This window comes from Dermochelys coriacea, chromosome 1 (assembly GCF_009764565.3).
Source record: "Dermochelys coriacea isolate rDerCor1 chromosome 1, rDerCor1.pri.v4, whole genome shotgun sequence".
In the NCBI taxonomy this organism is placed as follows: Eukaryota; Metazoa; Chordata; order Testudines; family Dermochelyidae; genus Dermochelys; species Dermochelys coriacea.
In genome coordinates, this window is record NC_050068.2 from 181,784,152 (window position 1) to 181,790,632 (window position 6,481).

At 41.2% G+C, this 6,481-nt stretch overlaps 1 long non-coding RNA gene across 1 annotated transcript; it reads right to left on the minus strand.

The window, feature by feature from the left end:
- Positions 1-1,656: 1,656 nt before the first annotated feature.
- LOC122457730 lies at positions 1,657-6,203 on the minus strand. The gene is made up of 4 exons (XR_006277405.1): positions 6,041-6,203; positions 5,342-5,483; positions 4,153-4,157; positions 1,657-3,595 (listed from the first exon to the last, which is right to left on the minus strand). It is a non-coding gene; the product is annotated as an uncharacterized LOC122457730 (long non-coding RNA).
- Positions 6,204-6,481: the final 278 nt, after the last annotated feature.

Consider the following 6,481-nt stretch of genomic DNA (forward strand, 5'->3'; position numbering starts at 1 on the left):
GACCCTTTGTGGCTTAGAATCTATGAATAGTTTCAGAATTTTGACACAATGACAGCTGTAGAGTCAAATTATGAACCCTCAGTCAGTACTTTAGGTCCTCCCATATGTTGTAGGGCATCTCCTTTCAGACTCTGGACAGCAGAGCTTCTGGGCCTCTTGCTGATGGATAATGCAAGGTGAGTCAATCTGAAGTGTTGTAGGCTTTCATTACTCTCAGATATTTCTGTGTCAGATCACTAACAAACACACCACCTAATCTTTATCTCATCAATCAACACTTAAGAGAAACAAAGGTCTTTCTTGTAATTAAGGCCCTCTACTCAGGAGATCAGAGTTCAGTTCCCAGCTCTGCCCCAGGTTTCCTGAGTGACCTTGGGCAAGTCACTTCATCCTCCTAGGCCTCCGCCCCCCTCTGTAAAATGGGGATAATGCTTTCTTTCTCCTACCTTTTGCCATTTTAGGTCCTGATTCTGCAACGCATAGCATGGGGGTAGACTACAATGTCTGCATGGAGCCCATAGTAGTCAGTAGGACTGTACAGGGACACAGCTGGCTTCCCACAGACTGTTTAAGATCAGGGTCTCTCTCACGGTGTGTGTTTGTGCAGAGCCTCGTATGATGGATACCCAATCTTGGCTGGAGCCTCTAGATGTTTTTGTACCACCCATAAAAATGATAAATAACAGTTCCTACTTCTATCAGTTGCCAGGTTCATTGTAGCTCTTGTACGCTGAAGGTATATGTCCTAGTCGATGACAACTGAATAACTCTTACTCTCAGCGTTTAGAATTTTCTGTAACTCGTGTATGTTTCCCTTCTACTTCTAATTGCTTTTGGGCAGGGGGAAGGGAGTATCTTCTCCTGCCTCTGGAATGAGCTGACCATATAATGTAGGGGACAACCCTCAATCTTGTCTGAGTGGTGTGTGAGAAAATGCTATACATAACTCAGTAGCTCAGAAATTTGAGTTTACAGGTGTTCCTGTCTAGTCACAAGCTAGCTGCACAGGTCTAATCGGCCAGGATATATATCTTCAGAGAAAAATTACTGTTTTGCAGTTTTCTTGTAGAAAAGTGGCCTGCACAACTCTGGTTTCTATTGACATCCATGGGATTTGTGGATGCACACCATCTCTGGAAATCAAGCCAAAAGTCTGCAGCACTATGAGAGAGGTAAAATAGTCTTAGTTTACATGGAATAACCCATTCACTAAACAATTTTAATCTGCTAGAAGCAAAACGCATTATGAGTAGCATACTGGAATTTTATTCTGCTTCTAGTAACACCCCTGATTAAATGTAGGCTGCAGTTCACGCCTACATTGCAGTCTGGAGAACAACAGTGGATTAAGTATAGGTCAGCATAGGATGCTGTTAGCTGACAAGTGTGGCAAATGAATGCCAGTTGTTGAAATTCACTACATGGGGTCTGTAAAGTGCCCAGCAAGAGAGCTTCTACAATAGTGACATTCATTAACACAAATTACTTTGTGATAGATCACAAGATTCTGTAGCAGCATGCCATCTAATAATGGTACTGTATACCACGTTAGAGGTTCTGCAATACCTCACAGGGTTCTGCCAACTGCACAGTGGAGCGCTAACACTTTGTATGTGACAGCAGTACATGAGGCCTATTAGGGAGCAAGGCTCTTCAGTGCACCTTAAACAGCCAGGAGAAAAAATTGACACCATGAGCTACTACACAAATATTTGACACCTTCTTTTGTTTCTCAGTTTATTATCCAAAACAACAGAAGTTTCTCAGTAACTCTGGTGTTATAAGACCAAAAAAGATACAAGTGGCCCAGCAAGTTTAGTTTGGGGTTCCAATGGGGTTCTTTGTAATAATGCTCAAGAAAAGATAATTTTATGGATAGGGATTTAAGCGTAGTTGTTGGAAACAGTTAAAAAGGGGCTTGAAAGTCACTCTAATCAGTGCTTCTAACTAACACGCTTCACTGTGTATTCCAAATTAGGGACTTAATTGCCTGTTGGTAAACTTGTGCAAATCAAATTCATGTAATTGTAACCTGTCTAGATATGACCCATATCACAATATAGAGTCTTGAGTCCTCTTCCTACAACTGGCTCCTTGAGGATGGAAGTCCACTGAAAACAGGGGAGCAGTATGAGTGCTGGAGTCTGCCCACCTGGCGCCAATCAGGTTTTGAGCATTAATAAGAATTTCCCAGGCACATAAATGAAAGAATAATCTGCGAATCAGTGGTTATTTGGGATAAGAAAGGTACACGATTAAAAGAGTGTGTCAATTGTACCACTATACCATGCCTGATCAAAACAACAAGTAAAAAATAGAAAGGGGCTTTATTACTATTAGCAGCAATTGATTAGCCCCTCAAAAAACAACTAAACTATACATACACAAGTAATACCAGGTCTTGTTAAAATACTACATTGTATTGTCTGAAGCAACGTTAGTGTGGAGTCTATTGTATCAGTAATATTCCTGCACATTACAATTTAAGAATGAGAAAGTAATAATAATATTCCCTGGGCACTAGATTCAGCCCAGCCAGCTCATGTGGGTCCAAATTGCACCTCCACTCACCAGAGGGGCCCACCATAGCCCAACCCACAGCAAGAAAAGCCTAGTGGTGTTTTAGGTTCTGCCAGAAGCTCAAGAAGAGCCTTGTAGGCATGGGCTGGAATAGGGACACTCTAAACCAGTGTATCCCTCTGCCCCACCTTACTGTATCTCCTGCCAGAGAGGGCTGCACAGTTTGGGGCCTTGCTTACCACAGAATGGAAAGCTTACAGCCACTTTCAACACTGGACCTATGTGCACACTGTAGCCCACCCACTTAGCACTTCCAGAAGTTTAGAGACAGGGAATGACACAGGCTCTGCCTATGGCCCCAATCCAACAAAGCACTAGACAGGAAGTGTTGACAGACGCTGAAGTGTTCTGTTGAATAGGGGCCACAGAGACAGTCCAGTGTGGATATGAGCAATGTTGTCCACAAAGTAAATTGAACATTGTACCTGGGACAAACACTTGCCTTTGAAAACAAGTGGCAAGAACCCAAATTCATAAGGATGTTCACCAGCTTGAGCAGTTACTCCAACTTTGCAGAAGTTATGATGGAGGGAGAGAAATATATCCTTGTCTCCTGCACAGCTAAGTCATAGTATTTCAAAATTTTGTTTGTGTCTCTTTTAAAAATTCATTTGTCTTCCTTTTGCTTCATTTGTTGCAGGTCATCTATACCCCATGGTGAGGTATAAAGATGATATAGGAACACAGAGGCATATGGAAACTGTTACATCAGTAGTCAAGGACAAAAGATGGATAACATCATACCAGGCCATTCATAAAGTATTTGACAACTTCAGAAAAATTTTCCGTGGCAACATCTGAAATCAAACTGGGTCGGTTAGCTTCTAAGAGAGTACCAATACAAATAGACCTTCTGGAGAAAGGTATACCAAGTCAGAATGGAGGCAGTGTTCCCATGAAAAAGATGCAACTCCTCTCTCTTTCCTTCCATTCCAATCCCAGAGCAAAAATAGAGGTGGGAGTGCTTAGCCAGAAGTCACTTGAAACAGTTCATGATTGTCATGACGACAAGGATCTCTTCCTTTAACAACATACATATATATATCAAAATTAATAAATACTTTTAAAAAAAGATAACATAAGCAGCAATACTGTCTGTAGAGAATTGGGGCCTGTCTGATAGCCCCATTTTCTAGCTAGACCCAGGCTTGCTCTTGCTGAGCCAGTGCCCTCCCTGGAACCTTCTCACAGATCCTGGGAAAAGTAGTTTCCAGCAGGGTCTGTTGTTATGTTTTCTATTTTTTTATTTCAAGTCTCCTCAACAAAAGATCAAAACTTTCCCAGTCTGTCCCTCATCCTGTATGTGTCTCCAGCTGTTAGTTCAGAGCCTTTATGATAATATGACTTTCCACAGTCTCCCTTCTGCCCATTTTGTTTTTACGAACAGTTCCTCCCAGCAGTAGCTCTAGCCTCTGGCAGGTATTGCAGCTTTCTCTCTTATTTCCTGCTCCTCTTTTTATGAGGACCAGCCTGTTAAGCTGAAGATCTTTTCCCAGGTGCAGTGGGTGGGGCTAATCAGCCAGCCAGCTGCTGGCCTTTGCCCCAGGGGAATGGTACCCTTTATACCTTCACACCATCTAATTTGCAGAACAAGTTCATATTCAATACCATCATCAGAAATACGTTTTTATTGCATTTAGAACAAAACACAATGCCCAGGCAAGTCTACAATTCTGCAGTGTGAGTTCACATATATATGTATGCAATATTTCATAATATGCAGAAGCAGATAGGAAAAAAGCAAGGACAGACAGATGTTGGGGGATAGTAATGGAAATACCAATAAGCCACTCCCTGTAGCAATTGCATGAAACACTGTTATAACTGATAGACCGCTATCAGTTGTAGAAACATTTAGGCTGTCATTTCTAAGGGACACGATCAACAAGTATAAAGCTAGTGAAGCACAATCATAGCATTCTTTGGTGATTTGCAGAGTTGAGAGAAATGATCATTTTTGCAAAAGCAATGTGATATTCCCCTATATAAGCATGCTCCACTAATTCAAGTATTTCTATATGGGTCTCTTTGACTAGTAAAGAGGTTTTTTTAAAAAAAATCCATATTAATTAAATGCCAATAAAGAGAAATAGCAGCAAGAAGGATAAGAACTGCTCTTTGAGGGATTTGTTTTTAGGAGAAGGAAAGGGAAGGATGAGGTTGTGAATGGATTTCTTGAGCTCAGTTTGGGTTTGAACTCATGCCCATTGTGGTCAATGGCAAAGCTCCCATGGATTTCAGTAAGGCAGGATCAGATAGTTCGAAGCCAACGGGGGTGAAAGTAAGGGAACCAGAATTTGATCCCTTGAAACTGAAGTGATACTAGGAGCAAAATTATCTGAGTAAAACCCAACAGATTTCCCCAAGTTATTATATACAACCTATTAGTCTCTCACCCTCTATTTAATTAGGAATCTTTATGGATAATCCAGAGCCAGGAAATTGTGTTGATATACTTAAATCTTTATTTTACTATGGAGCTCAAAAACTACAATGATGCACTCAAGCAAACTCCATTCTGAGCCTGTCCATAGCAAGTGAACTATTAATTATGGTGAGTGGCTTAAGGGAAAAGAAAATTTCTATTCTAAAGCAACCAAATATTTTCTGTGAACTCAAAAAAACCTCTTCCTTTCTGTCACATGTCAGGTAGAAATTTCAATATTTTTAGGGAATCTGCTAAGATAGAACAGCAAAATGAAGAAAACATAGTATGACTATAAATTAGTATACAATTTGTCATATGCAAAGGTTGACTCACCGCTGGTGCCTCTTTGTTGTGGGGCATAGCATAGTTGCTCTTGCCTCACTGGCTGTCTCTAGCCAACAGCTGCTCCGCTTCTACAGTGACCTGCCTCTTCCTGTGACTTGGCCCTCCAGCCAAGTCCCTTTAAAGTTTCTCCCTTTCCAGGGTAGGCCATGACAAAAAAGCAAGGGGAATTAATGCAAATAAACTGAGCTCATAATAAAGCTCCTGCTTTCATTCAGCCCTTTCCACAGGATTTGAAAGTCTGTTCTCTTCCATGGTCTGCTCACAAGTGAGCTGCTCTGCTCCTCCTCCATCCTGTGTATGCCCTGCAGGTGTGGTGAGGCTGCCTGAGTCCGGAGCAGCTCCTTAATCCCTTGTTATCCAGTGTGGCATTTGTAAACCCCCTCACAGTTATCTATTAGCAGGATTAGAGCAAAGTTCTAATCTGTGTAGCTTTACATCTGATTTTACACAAATTATATTGGTAAAACAAATAATTATTATAATAGCTTTTACTATCCTGGATACCACTCCTGCTTCCTGAGGAGTCAGCAGTAGAAGACCTACTGACAACAATGGGAGCAGGATCAAGCCCTTATATACAATAGCAAATACATATCTTTTGTTAATAATGTGCTATGGAAACCGTGTTCACATAATTAACTTTTTTTTGTGTACACTCAGATCCCAAACCTGCAAAGATTTACATACCTGCTTAGCCTTATGCTCTGTGAGTAGTCCGAATGAAGCCATCAGAGACTTACGATCTCTGAAACCTGTCAGATTTTCAGTAAAGCATTGTGCATCACATTTCTGGCAGCAGCTTATCTCACTGACAAATGCGTCACCTTTGATATGTTGCCATCAACTGAGGTAAAGCCACAGGTCAAACAGGGATAGGGCCCAGTTCTTAAAAACAGCTCAGAACTCAGTTTCCCCTTCTCCCCCATGCCCATCTTTTGAAGCATTTGCATGCAAATTTTGCCAGATGAGCCTCATTGACCAAGTGGCTAAAATCCCTGTTGAACTTCTCAAATTTAGATCTCATAAGGCAACACTGTGGAATTTGTATTTAGTGGAGGAAGTGATGGTAATAATTTAATGCTAAACGTTTCTCACAGCCTGACCAAAGTAGCTCTACAAACTAAAAAT